This window comes from Dermacentor albipictus, chromosome 5 (genome assembly GCF_038994185.2).
Source record: "Dermacentor albipictus isolate Rhodes 1998 colony chromosome 5, USDA_Dalb.pri_finalv2, whole genome shotgun sequence".
Classification (NCBI taxonomy): Eukaryota; Metazoa; Arthropoda; class Arachnida; order Ixodida; family Ixodidae; genus Dermacentor; species Dermacentor albipictus.
The window spans coordinates 128,936,500-128,951,437 of NC_091825.1; the positions used below are offsets into that span (position 1 = coordinate 128,936,500).

Consider the following 14,938-nt stretch of genomic DNA (forward strand, 5'->3'; position numbering starts at 1 on the left):
GATCGAGAGTTGCTAGGGTCCCAAAACGTGAACAAGATTACGGCTTTCACGCCAGGACGTTTTTTTTTGACACGGTTGTTAGAAGTCACTTATGACTGCAAGCAAAATTTCTCGCCTTTTTCTGTCGTTATCGTCCTCTTATGCATCGCTGTCTCACTGTTGTTGCGCATCCAAAATACTGTATCCTTAAATACCTTATTTTTTTATATATCGAACGGTCTGTGCCATCTGTGCCACTTGAGACGTCGTAAGCAAATGGCGCAAAGAAAATCGTTCAGCCCGGCATAGCACATATTACGCGCTTGCACGTGAGTCGCACTAAATCTGTGCAACTCGGCTACGTTACCAGTGCAGCTCAACCATATATACTGAGACTGCATTACGCTTACGAATGACTCGCACGCAAACAGTGCAACTCGGCTACGTCAGCGCGGTGGCAGCTTACAGAGACTGCAATAAGCTGACAAGCGACTTGCACCCAAACAGTGCAACTCGGCAACCTAATCGAAGCTCAGCTTACAGAGTCGGCGAACAAGGCGGCAACGGGAAGCTTCTGCGCCTTCTTGTTGCCCCACTCGCCGTTCGCGAAGAATCCAAACAATAGGCAATGAGAAAAACAGAAATATATAGCGCGATAAAAAGAAAACAAAAAAAAGAAGGTGGAAGAGCAAGAACATGAATCGAGAAGGGACATCTTCGGGGAGGGAGTGGAGTGGTCAGGAAAGAGGACACCCCGACAGGAAGTACAAGGCCCCGCGGGTCTTCTTCGCGATGGCGTGCCTTGCGGCCGTCACAGAGGCCCGCAGAAACCAATACGCGAGTCGTTCGAGAGGGAGCACAGAGAGAAGGAAGGGGGGCGAAGGATGGAGCGGGAGCTGGAGGGAAGCGAGGGGGGTGGACTACACGCTTGGTTGAGTGAAAATGAAGACGCGGGAAAGAAGAACGACCCGGAGTCCGTCTCCCCTTCTATCCTAGCCGTAGCCTCAGTCTCCTTCCTCCTTTACCTATTCATTTATTATCCAGCCAGCGGCGCTAACGGGTGCGCCTGTCGCTATCCTTCCTCGGCTGGCTTGCTCGCTTTTTTCATTTTTTTTTTTCCTTCTCCGAGGCCACCGGTAATTTTGCGCCCGACTCGGTCTATACAAGCCGGAGCAAGCCGACCGACCGGCGCGGTCCTCCTGCACTTCGGTGCTCCGGAGAGAACGAAGGGTCGGGACCACGCCTCTCGCGAAAAAAAAGACGGGCCGCCGCGTGAAATATTCACTCCGCTGGCTCGCTGCAACCCCGCGGCACGCCACCCGCACTGCGGCCGAATCTGCGAGCCTCGTTCTGGACGCTGGCAGTAACGCAGAGTGAAATAAAGATTAGGAGGGTGAAATAAGGGTGAAGTGGATTCGTCATTTAAAGATTGCCCCGAAGTATGTAGCATTAAGCGGCGTACACAGGAGAGCGCATAGAAGGCTTCGTTTACTAGCTTCGTTAGAAGGTTCAGCGAAGCGGAGAGAGAGAGAGATGCAAATGAGAGAAAGGCAGGTAGGTTAACCAGAGTTAAAGCCTCCGGTTTGCTACCCTGCACTAGGGGAAGGGAAAGGGCAAGTAAAGACGAAGTGTACTATAAGTCAGGATAGGTTCACGGGCTCAGATTCTGGCGATAATTCGCAAAAGCTTTCTTTCGTAAGCGGTGTTGGTTATTGGAGCTGCCTTCGCTAATGCCATATCCGACATCAGGATTGGCTAACGCATGCTCTTACGTAGTACAGCTGTGGCGCAAGAACATGTTTTTGTGAATACGGGTCCTGTCATTCTCGCAGAAAATGTCTGTTTGATAAGCCAACACTGCGTGAATGTAAAAACATATGAACTATGCGGCGAAGCCTATGTCCGTTCATGAGTCGTCTTTCTGTAAGGCAACGTACTATGCTAGCGACCTGTCCAAGTTAGCACAAGTTGTAATGTATGTAATGTAATGTAATGTAATGTAATGTAATGTAATGTAATGTAATGTAATGTAATGTTAGCACAAGTTATAAAATGTATCGTTATTGGTGTCTTTTTATTAAACTACAGGAGAGCTTTTCGGTAATTCGTTTTGTTGTTTTCTGTAGGATGAGGTCCCGTCATTCGGAGGCCTGCAGGAGCCTTACGAAGAAACGTAGCATCGCAGGCGCAGTGCCCACGAAAAGCGTCCAAGCCACTGGTTGACTGACAAGGACTTGTCACCCGCTTCCACATCTTCAAAACTCAACAGACTGCACGTGAGTCACGAATGCTGTCAGTACCTTGCGTTCCCTAGCACTAGGGGCCGAATTCACAAAGATTTTCGTTCGTAATAGATGTTTGCTATTGGTGGCGGTTGGCTTACATCTGCTCTTGCGAAGTCTTCTAGCGTAAGAAATTTTTTTTGTAAGCACAGGCCCGAAAGTTCCACAAACCTCTGTTCCAGAAGTTCCATGGACGCCATAGTGTGGAGAGTTTTGGGAAACGCTTTACTAATGAAGGCCAGCGAAGTGCCAGCGATATGGGCCAAAGATTTGGGCCAGTATTGGCAGAAGTGTTCTTCTACAATAACAGTTTGTATACAAGAAAGCGCAAGGCAATCTTGCTGTTCGACATGGTAGCAATCGCGGTCAGCTGTAGACAAACAGCAGTTACAAACAAAAAAAGCCTTGTGAGTTCGGCCCTTGGTCCCGTATTACAGAGGAACGTCTTACGTTGAATCTGTTCGTAAGAGGAGATGCGAGCCAACCGTGATTTTCGACATGATATTAGCGACGGTGTTCTGCCAATGGCAGATCACTTACGAAACCAAGCTGTCTCTGAAAGCAAATGCAGGATGCGGCATATCGCTAGAACTGCGCTTATCTCTGCTGCTATTCGGTCCCACCTGATAAAGAAACGTTCGTGGAAGATGACGAAATGTTCGCAGCGACTCAGTCAGTCGTCTCTCATTGGACTCTGTTGCGAGTCACTGAATGGGGCCCGGCTATGAGGATTGTAAAAAGAAGACACGTAGGCGATCCCTCACTTCAAGGGAACTTCTGTTTGTCTTGTATAGCCGCCATTAGCTTCCACGGGGCAGCAGAAGCGGAACGAATGCGGATTCGGCCAACCGCTATTCGCGTAGAGTTACGTGAGCGCCTTTTTGCCTGTCCGCCGATTAGTTCTGCGCGGAACCGCGTCAGCGAACGGGAACTCAACGGTGCCAATTACGCAATTGCCCTCCCGCCTACCCCCACCCGGTCTGACGAATACCCCGCCCACTGTTTCTGTTCATTGCGTTGCCCCTTCTGAGCACTAAGAAGGGAATTGGGAGGAAATGGTTTTAGCCATTTCATTTCTTCTCTTCGGCGTTGTTCCTTTCTGCATCGCGACATTGCCGATGGATGGGAGCCTGGAAAATACCTTTCTTTCGTCCTCCTTTTATGTCTTCCGATCTGCCACGTTCACTCCGGAAATGACTTCGCGCAGAAGGAAACGCGTACGTGCAGACCGGAAGCCAAGTTGCAGCTACAAGGTTGCGAAAGACGAATCAACGTGCCTTGAATATTAAACGTTGTCGAGAAATGGCGGGCAAAATGAACGGCGCGGGAACGGTGTACATTTTGCAGTATAAGACAAGCGCGACTGCTATATATAGTGTAAAGGTGCCGCTAGATCTACTAGGTTCACAAACACAAATATGCTTGTCGTCGGTATAGCTACAGTAGACTGCATGGTGCGAAAATACCCCGGCTTTCACGACGCGAAGGTCGTGCCCGCGCAGCTTAACGACCAACCGAGGAATCTGACAACTATACTGTGCCTATTGGTTTAATACACAGTACCACGTTTTTGGTTACTTTGTTTTAGTCACTTCTGATCAACACTTTAGCCTTAATATTTTGCTTTTGTTGTCATTGTTGTTGCTGTGTCAGAGAGGCCCTCCTTGGTGTTGTGAGCATGCACTCGACGGTGCAACTCCTCTAAAAACCGCACTGAAAGGCTATATATTAAGCATGTATAACTCTGTTACGACAACGCATCCCCTTATATGCGTAGCTTCTACAAACGTTTCGCTATGAAGCTATCGCTAATTCGAATATATGTAACCTGTCCGTACCACGAACATAAACCCGTCCACAAGCCACACATCTCCGCTAAGCAAGAGTACATACGTACGAGGCCGTTAGGGGCGTCCGTAACTTGTTCTCCGGAGCAGCTCTTCCTGTTCCAAACGGCCCTCAACTCATCTTTGCAAGCGCGCTAGGAAAAGGCGCAATATTTCGGTGAACGACATGGAAATATTCTAATAGAAACCGCCAGAAACGAAACCAAAGAAATAAAAACGGGGCCATACGAGCTGATGGGGTTCGGCGTCGGAAGCACCCGTTTCAAACATACGGCATACTGTAAATTAAAGGAAGCGCTTTCAGCCAAGAAGCGGGAAGCCGTTGAGAAGATTGAAAAGCGCGCGAATATTGCCGCGCCGAGGCCCCGACACGTCCCGTATGCCGTCCGTCGCGAAATCGCCCAAAAATAGTCGCGCGACGTTGCTTCGCGGGAGAGAAGGACGTTGGAAGATGGTGCGGCGGGTGAGGGATGTTTCACGTGCGGTGTGAGTGCATGTGAAGGAAAAGGAGGGGCTTGCCGAGGGATGTAGTGGGCGACGTTCGGAGGGCGTGTACGTAGAAGAAAACGGGGGGGGGGGGGGGAGGAGTGAGGGAAGTGGAAAGAGCGTCAGTACGACGGCACGACTTCCAAAGGAAGAAGAAAAATGAGAATGACACCAAACAGCCTTAGCACGTCTTCTGTTCGTTGCCGCCTTTACGGCAGCCGGGGGGGGGGGGGAGGCGACGAGAGAGAGAGGAGGTTGAACCCCACGAACTGCATCACCGTGCGTCGGGTGTCGACTCCCGTACCGTACACTGGGAGGCGTGGGTGGCGCGGGTGGCGTCGCCTCAACTCTCTCGTCTTTTACGTGCCTTTCTTTCGTTAGCCTCGCTCTCATTCACTCTTTCTTGTTTTATTCTATCGCTCTTCTTGCGGCGGCGCGTTTGTGTTCCGCTGGAGGTAAGCGTGCAGGAATTCTCGGGAGCGTCGAGATGACTGACGAGGCCGGAAGTCGTTGTTTAATCAGGCGTCTAACGACCGGCATGTGTGGCTTATAACGACCCAGAAGAGGGAGGCGCTCCGACTCGCATTATGGACTATATAACTGTCGTATTCTTCGAATGAAGGTCGCTTTCCGTTTTCAAGCGAAGCTTGTATTGGCTCACAAGTGGCGTCGTCGTGGTCACGCAAAATCTCAGTTGATCCCAGAGCAGAGCAGCTGCGAGAAAGGGCGCTTCAATGAGTGGACAGCTGCGCCGGCGCCGGAGCGTGAGTCATTAGCAAGAATTCCAGCTGCATAGGCGCGCGCTCACACCACGCGCGCAACCAATCAGAGCCATTCGCTTCGGCCGGGGAGGGAAAGGGCAGGAAAGGGTATCGCGCGCGCTGCGCCGGCTTCGTTTCTTTTCAGTTCAGTCTCGGAAAACGGATGCGACGTCCACGCATTGTGCGTTCCACCGAGGAACGGGCAGCGTTCGACGAGCGACGGCGAGAATTAGCCCGTGAAAGGGCTCACCGCCGGCGCGCCGATCCAGCTGTTAGAGCCACCCGAGCGCCCAGGAAATTCGACAACAACGAGAAGATCTCGGGATGAGGGAGCGGGAGGCCGAAGCAATCTGGCACTGTTACCTGTGGGTTACTTAACCGTGAAGGTCAAGTGCATGCAGGACAAGCTTCGCTTACCCCCATTTTCTGGTAGGGGAAGGTTTGGTAATTTTCTTGTGTGTGAAGAGTCGCGTAAAACCGTACAGCGACCTGACGAACAACGCGTACATGTAACGCACACAACGATAGCAGGGCTTCGCGAAATACTTCTCCTTACATATTTTTTTAAATTATAGCTCAAACTAGAACAGGGTATAGTCCATGTTAATTTATTCGAAATCAACTGTCGGGTGTTTGCAGTGTTTTATCTTGCGTGACCCAAAATCTGTGCTGAAATATATAGGATCGGAAACAATAATGTAGCTAAGCCAGAGTTGCCAGAGCACTCGACCAAGTTACAATGTATATTTGGGTACGTTGGTGTCTCTGAAAACACTGAGGCAGACGAACTTGCTTCTGACGCACGTAAGTCTGCCTGGTTGATTTCATGCAATAAACAAATGTGAGGGTAAGGCAGGGCTTCAAGTCTCACTTCAGTGAACTGTCTTTTGTATGGAGTGGATCCACACTTACATTCCTCAGGCATATTGGGGATAGCCGCGACATGGAGTCTATGATCCATCGCTTAAGGTTAGAAGCGACGTATACAGTATTATGTTGCCTCATTTGTCGTGCATCTTTGCTTTGATACGAATGTGGACACTCGTCGGGAAACGTCGAGCACATCCTCATAAGTTGTCCCCGACCCGACTCACATAAACATGTTCTTGAGAACGACGCTAAACCAACTTGATTGCCAGTAATTTCACAAACAAAACCTTCTAGGATCACGGAGTAACGCATCGTCGCAACGGTCTGCTCTGAAGGCCCCCCTTCAGTGGCATTCCTAAAACATAGTTGCCTTACATTCCAATTGTATTCTTTTTTCTAGGTTAATCAACTGTGACTGTGTGTTTGCGTGTGAATTTGACTTTGATGATGTATCATGTCTGTCGTGCGGTATTGCAAAAATAAGAAATTATCCTGTTTCATCTTTTTTTATTATTATCTTCTTTAAAGCGACTGTACTTCAGGATATGATGAATTTTATGTTTTTGCGCTTCATTTTTAATAACAAGTGACTTCTCCGAGTTTGGTTGTGAACTGATCATCATCTGCTCAACCAACTTGATGATGATGATGATCATCATCATCATCATCATCATCATCATCAGCCTGGTTACGCCCACTGCAGGGCAAATGCCTCTCATACTTCTCCAACTACCCCGGTCATATACTAATTGTGGCCATGTTGTCCCCGCAAACTTCTTAATCTCATCCGCCCACCTAACTTTCTGCCGCCCCCTGCTACGTTTCCCTTCCCTTGGAATCCAGTCCGTAACCCTTAATGAGCATCGTTATCTTCCCTCCTCATTACATGTCCTGCCCATGCCCATTTCTTTTTCTTGATTTCAACTAATATGTCATTAACTCGCGTTTGTAGCCTCACCCAATCTGCTCTTTTCTTATCCCTTAACGTTACACCCATCATTCTTCTTGCCATAGCTCGTTGCGTCGTCCTCAATTTGAGTAGAACCCTTTTAGAAAGCCTCCAGGTTTCTGCCTCATACGTGAGTACTGGTAAGGCACAGCTGTTTAACACTTTTCTCTTGAGGGATAATGGCAACCTGCTGTTCATGATCTGAGAATGTCTGCCAAATGCACCCCAGCCCATTCTTATCCTTCTGATTATTTCAGCCTCATGATCCGGATCCGCGGTCACTACCTGTCCTTAGTAGATGTATTCCCTTACCACTTCCAGTGCCTCGCTACCTATCCTAAACTGCTGTTCTCTTCCGAGATTGTTAAACATTACTTTCGTTTTCCGCAGATTAATATTTAGACCCACCCTACTGCTTTGCATTTCCAAATAAGTGAGCATGCATTGCAATTGGTCCCCTGGGTTACTAAGCACGGCAATATCATCCGCGAATCGCAAGTTACTAAGGTATTCTCCATTAACTCTTATCCCCAATTCTTCCCAATCCAGGCCTCTGAATACCTCCTGTAAACACGATGTGAACAACATTAGAGAGATCGTATCTCGCTGCCTGACGCCTTTCTTTATTGGGATTTTGTTGCTTTCTTTATGGAGGACTATATATATACGGTGGCTGTGGAGCCACTATAGATATCATTCAGTATTTTTACATACGGCTCGTGTACACCCTGATTCCGCACTGCCCCCGTGACTGCTGAGATTTTGACTGAATCAAACGCTTTCTCATAATCAATGAAAGCTATATATAAGGTTTGGTTGTATTACACGCATTTCTCTATCACCTGATTGATAGTGTGAATATGGTCTATTGTTGAGTATCCTTTACGGAATTCTGCCTGGGCCTTTGGTTGACAGAAGTCTAAGGTGTTCCTGATTCTATTTGTGATTACCTTAGTAAATACTTTGTAGGCAACGGACAGTAAGCTGATCGGTCTATAATTTTTCAAGTCTTTGGCGTCCCCTTTCTTATGGATTAGGATGATGTTAGCATTTTTCCACGATTCCGGTACGCTCGACGTTATGAGGCATTGCGTATACAGGGTGGCCAGTTTTTCTAGAACAATCTGCCCACCATCCTTCAACAAATCTGCTGTTACCTGATCCTCCCCAGCTGCCTTCCCCCTTTGCATAGCTCCCAAGGCTTTTTTTTTTTTACTTCTTCCGACGTTATGTGATTTCAAATTCCTCTAGACTATTCTATCTGCCATTATCGTCGTCGGTGCCACTGGTCCTGTATAAATGTTTATAGAACTCCTCAGCCACTTGAGCTGATATATACCCCAAAATGCTTCGCTTCACCTATCATCACCCGTCATTCATGTTACAGTTGGACGTTGTGGAGACGCTGGCGTTAAATTGACAGTGTGCCAATGTCAACATTTCCCATCTGGAATAAACCAATCATTCAACGAGCGGCACTGAGCATAAATGCTCTCAACATGTCTACAATACGATGTGCAATGCATGTTTTCGGAATATGCATGACGTACTCATTATGAACTCAGTTCATTAGAGCTCTGCTCCTGCACTTCAGGCGTAGGAGAGTTGTAGTCATTAGAAACATGGAACGAGCAATATTTGCTTGTGCCTCTTTCTTTTTCTTTTTGCACGTGAAGCCACAGGACCTAAATATATTAGTTAATACGTAATAGTTCAGCGGAAACCCGCAGGAGGAAGAGAAGTAACTAATAAAGGGAAGATCGGACACCCACCCGTCCGTAGCAATTGCTGCAAAGGAAACCGATACGGGTTCCTCGAAAGAAAAGCATCGCAGTCTTCAATTTTCTTTCGAGGAACCCGTATGGGTTTCCTTTGTAACAAATGCTATGAACGGGTGGGTGTCTGATTTTCCCTTTATTATATTCGTTAATAATCGTGCTTATTTTGTCCCTCACGTGCACCGCTGCTTTGCCAAACACTTCCGATTTCAACAACTACCTAATGGCACGAACCACACACATCTGCAAAACTTGAGCTGCGAGTTCTTTACGCCGGTTTATTATATCCGGAAGAGTTGAGAGAGCTGGTAATGCATTATTGGCTACGGAAATAACGAAAGATAACGCCACAAGCTTTTGACTAGACGCGGATAAGACTCTATTGAAGCAACAAGTATTCATACACGCAAACTGATACGTGCCACAAACATGTTGACGGCGAGATAAAACACAAAAAAAGAGCACTCTTAAATTGAAGCTCTGTTTTTGAGAACCTGGGGCCAAATTCAGAAGGGTTTTCGTGCCTAAGTGTAGTTTGACATTGGCCGGCCGCCTTCGCCTATAAAACTACCCACGTCCCGACTGGCTGGGAACTACTCGCACGAACAATTTTAGTGTAAGAATCTTTTTCAGTGAATGCAGGCTCTGTTTCTGTTTTTTACGAACCACGCTTGGGCGTTTTGCAATCGAGAACATATGTAACCTTATCTTTGAGAATGATAGCTTTCATGAGAGTAGCACACGACTCCTTAGACCACATGACGTATAATCAGTACCCTGGATATATATACAGTAAAAGCTCGTTAATTCGAACCGCAAGGGGAAGCCGCTTGAGTTCGAGTTAACGAAAGTTCGAACTAACGAAAGTGAAGGAGAGCAACAGTACACTGCGATTTAGAAGCAGTAGGGCATGTCAGAAAGTGATGGCGTTTGCTGCGGGCACACGCCATCTTCAAGTCGAAGCTCTGGGTCCGACTGTGCCCCACCACCGACGTCCACCGAAATGAACGTTAGCCGAGGCTTAACACCATCACAATGAATCGCGATGGCCAATACCTCCTAATCTGAAAACAGAGGTGCACAACCGATGAAGACTGCCGAGACAAAGACGCTGAACACGGGAAGGTGGCGAAGGCCCTGATTCGTTGGTTCTTGATTGCAAGCGCAGCTGCGACGTACTTGATTCGCTGTGTTTTGGCGCTTGCCGTGCCATCTCCGCACAACATTAGCAGCTCTACAAGATTTGTAAAGCCTCCGGGATTCGCAACGGGCAAGAAGTCTCGGAGGTTACGTAGAACGGAGAGGCGGCAGCCGCCACTGGCTTCTGGCTGACCCCGCGCAGGTTAGATTTTTTTCCGATTTTGCCTTCTCTCGCCGTTCTCTCCGTTTCGGAGGCAATACAGCCTTGTGTGTAGGCAGTAGGCGTGTTTCTCTGGCCGTGTGCCAGGCGAGCGTAGTTCGAATTATCCGTGAGTGAACCTTCTCGCGTTCGAATTAACGGACTTTTTTATACATAGACTTCTATGGAGCTTGGCCGGACCAAATCGTACAGTTCGAATTATCCATAAATTCGAATTATTGAAGTTCGAATTAACGAGCTTTCACTGTAGTACTCGCGAGACGCCCGCTAAAAGCAAGCTTTCTAAAGTATCGCCTAACCCGGGGCCTCATTTTGTAGTGTTTTTTTTTCTTTATTTCCTTTTGCCCTTCGTCATTGGCTTGCACGAGGCCACGCCCCCGCTGTCGCCGTGGTTAGTGACTTAGTCGGCCCCGCTTATAAATTTAAAATAAATAAATTCGGCGGCAAAACGCCTTGCAAGATACGGCCCTCTACAGGGCAAATATACATATCCATGAAAGTACTCGGATAAGCGTTGTGCACTACCACTTGAACTTTGACAGAAAATAACGATATGCCCCCAGCCCTGTGCCTACAGGACAATGCACGTTTAAACATTGCGGTCTGTGTCGTTCATTTCTTTTGGCTCGTTTACCAAGAAAGCACACTGATCCACTCCGTGCGTTTGTAAGTGACGAAAGCGCTCGAAACCGTTATTGTACTGCCGTCTTCAAAGTCAAAGCTTTATAGCGTTCACTTGCCAGGTAGCTATACCGTTATGCGTTTTGTCTCTTCGATATATAATCTACTGTTTTTAGTTTTCTTACTAAATATTTACTGATTTAACGATCACAGATTCGGAGAAACAGCCTCGTGATAGTGCCAGGGTTGATCTAAAATGTATTTTTACCTACAGGCACCGTCGGGCACCATGATCATACCGAGGCCGCGTTACGGTTTTTAGTACTCCCTTTCTGGGCGTTACTCGTTTTCACGTACTGTCTTTACTATGCCTTCGTGACTTGTTCATGCTTCTCTCAATGGGCCTGTTTGAACCTCTCAGCTTACCCTGAAAACAGCGTTTGACGCAAAGCCCTTGTTTCTTCGCTTTCCGGGGTTATAGACGGCACATTTGTGCAGTTCGCTTATTCAGTAGAGACTGTAGCAACAATCGTTCCCGAACCACCCACCAGCCCAGTTCATCACCATGTGCCAATTTACTACCATGACTGGCGCGACTTTTCCGCAATATCCGAGGCCTATCGCTGCCCATTCATAATGTTCTTGCTTCATCATGAGCGAGACACTCCCCCCCCCCCCCCCCATTTCGTCTCCATCTAGTCACATCTAAGTGTTGCCACCGATGGTACACCAAAAAGCTCCGTTGTAACCGATCAAATGAAGCACGAAAAAGATGCACTAGAAATAGTTGAAGGGGCTTGTCATCCTGGCTGAAGAATGCGCGAACTGGATAAATGATACAAGAAGCGCTGTTCTCACACCTAAGAACGCTGGCGCGCCATCTCGCAGGGTTCGAAACGCAAGAAGTCGTGCTCATACGCGGTTACGCTGTACTTATGGCTGCGGCTTACAGCACGTTACGTATACTAGTTCCCACTGGGTGACGTGAAAATGCAGTTAGGTCACGGCATTGTACTCACTTCAGTGCTTGCTTCCTATAGCAAGTTATGCTTAGTGTTTTCACTGGTGCATAAAGTCACTTGTCAGAAGCCTCTTGTACATAATAAGCGGCTTCGAGATCTGCGTAATTACGCATACTTGCGATAGCAAGCTATACTTCGATTTGCATTGCTTCGTGTCAACTTGTCTGAAGCCTCTGGTTGGTCATATGTCGCATCAAGCAGGATGAGAAAGGCAATAAAATACGCAGAGGGGCGCACCTAAATTTCTAAGGCAATAGCCGTTATCGACCGAGCGCGCTGTAGTTGCCGCCACAATACCGCGCCGCAGCAAAGCCAGAGGATCAAGCAAGGAGTGCATACCTGCGCTTTGAAAACGGAAGTTAATAATGCCGAGCAAGAGTGCGCAGTTCGTGAGCGACGCCGTTAACAACAACAAAAAAAAAGACTCAAACTTGCTTTCGCGAGCCGTTTGAGTCGCAGCACACGCAAAGAGCCTTTAGTTTTTATTTCACAACTACATTTGAGAGAGAGAGAGAGAGCTCTTTAATCAATCCTTGAGAGTTTTGCCTGGCGGCATGGTCAGGCAAGTCAGGGTGTGCATTCACAAAAATGCCTTGCACCTAAATTTTTCGTAAGAAAAAATTCCAGCCAATACTCATGCTGTGCACATTATTAAGGAAGGCAGCCAGCCAATGGCAAAGCGCTTTTAAGAACGAAAAGCTTCGTTTATTTTGCCCCGCGGACGAGTGCGATGAAAAATGACACTGTACGCACACTGCACTTCACGGATGCACAACGCACGCAAAACACTACAACACGCAACGAACAAACTTAAGGCATCTCACACCACGCGTTGGTCTTTTCATCGGAGCCAGCCACATGGCCGAAGTTGCGTGCAAGAGGGGTGAGGAATGAGTAACAAGAACGCGAGTGGCAATGTTAGGTCGGGGGACGCGAGGAAAGTCGGCGTCATTCACGCGCGCGCACACACACAACACACACGCACGACCACACACACGCAACACACACACACACACACACACACACACACACACACACACACACACACACACACACACACACACACACACACACACACACACACTAGCGAGTGTGCGAATGACGAACGATTCCGCATCTTCGCGATGACTCGAATGTCGCCTCGCCCGCTTGGGGTGCATCCGTTTCCAGCCGGCGTGCATGGCCACGGACAGCGCGAGGCTCTTGTAGGGCCGATGACGTCGCGACGCGACGTTCCTCCGAGGGTTCGCGTGTCTTGTGACGAGACGAAAGGCAGCCTGGCTGCGTCGCACGGCGCATTTGCAGACATCTTGTAGGGACGCGTTTTCCCGGACCACGGGCCCGGCCCTCTCGTCGCAATATGAATCGCCCGCCGCGGTCGGATATCCTCGTTCTGTTTTCTTTGTCTCGCGAGGCGTGATTGAGCGTCATCTCTTGCATGGATGGCCGAGTTCGTAACCTTTCTTTTTTCCCTTTTCTTGCAGTCTAAACGTGCGCCCTTAGACAATGTCTTTTTTTTTTCATTATCTACTATTTCAAGTCTGCTGCTGCGTGTGTGATGTCTGAAAATAGATCATCGCTAATAAAGAACGTATGTATACTGACAAAAGCTGTGTGCTTAGGACAAACATTAAAAAATGCACGTAACCCCACCCCCCTTGCGTCGGGTGTCTTGTTCGCTAGAGTTTTACGAATATTGAAGTTCGCAGTTTGCCAGGTATGCGCTTGCAACGTGAAGTGCGCGCAGATGAAGTTGAGTGATATTGAAAACAAGCATATGCGGATACAACGCACACGTTCTAATGTAAGCGAAACGGTTAATTGAATGCTATGAAATTAAATGCGACGCGTATAACTCTGTTTAGTTTTGTCATACATTCCCATATGAAATCACATGCAGGGCTTATGTTTATGCAGCGTACAAGACACAAGTTATGCCAAAATGCAAACGCCAAATTAGGCGGACGCAGCGTGTGAGACGTCTGTGCAATGACGTCACAAGGACGAAAGCGATATATGATGCTTGATCGAGGGAAGAAGAACGATGACAGGTGTATGCACCCAGAGAAGTACGGCCACAAATATAAACACCTATAAGCATTTCACACCTCTTTCGTCACAATAACACATGTCCATTCGGTTCGGACAAGGTTGACACAATCAAGTGGCACATACACAATTGTCAACGAATGGGTAGATGAAGTAGCAATGCAAGAAACTGAAAACTGTTAGACAACATGCGCTGTTCCATTATGTGCTAGAGAGGGGGGAGAGAGAGGCGGCCTTTCAATTAAACCCAGAGAGGTTGGCCTGGTGGTACGTCTAGCATATACTAACTACCCCAGGTGAATGCGATGACAAATGAAGTGATAGACAAAGAAGATACGACACTTAACGCACTTGATACGACATACAATATCAAAGTATCTCGTTGAGAATACTGTCTCTCGGAAAAGCATTCCATTAAGGGTAGGTAAAGAAAGCCTGATCTAGGCTGCTTTGAATGGTACACTATGCGCTGTTTTAATACTGGGAGAGTGAAAGGCTTCTCATGAAAGCTGTGACCGATGGAGTACAGTTTGAAAGCATCAGATTGCACAACACGAGACGAGCCTCTTTCGTTATGGGATACTACAGCATGTTGCACACACCTCCACTAAATTGTATTCGCGGCTTATGTGAATTTCGTACGCTGCGTTTCTCGACATTTCAATCGTTGTCTCCCTCCTGTACATTTCTTTCCTTCGTTTCGAGTCACACGACGATTCGAGCGGCAGTTTAAGCATTCAATCTCGCCCTTCATTCTTTCCACGCCTCGTTACGCCCGGCACACGTCCTACGCGTATCGTCCGCACTGCTCGTTCATATATAACGGGGCGGTACGCATAGCATATACGCGCGGGCAAATACTCTCCGACGTCAACATCTTTATCTAACGCGCGCGAACTTGAGAAGATACAGGAGAGGACGCAATTCCCGATTA

At 47.9% G+C, this 14,938-nt stretch overlaps 1 protein-coding gene across 2 annotated transcripts in view; it reads left to right on the forward strand.

Annotated features, from left to right (window-relative positions):
* The window catches only part of LOC135906350 (protein shisa-4-like), a 184,461-nt gene that overhangs the window by 95,398 nt on the left and 74,125 nt on the right, over positions 1–14,938 (forward strand). For both annotated transcript variants that reach the window (XM_070538887.1, XM_070538886.1), the window contains exon 2: positions 2,106–2,255. The gene's annotated coding sequence lies outside the window, so the exon portion shown is untranslated. The remainder of the gene's footprint in view (positions 1–2,105; positions 2,256–14,938) is intronic.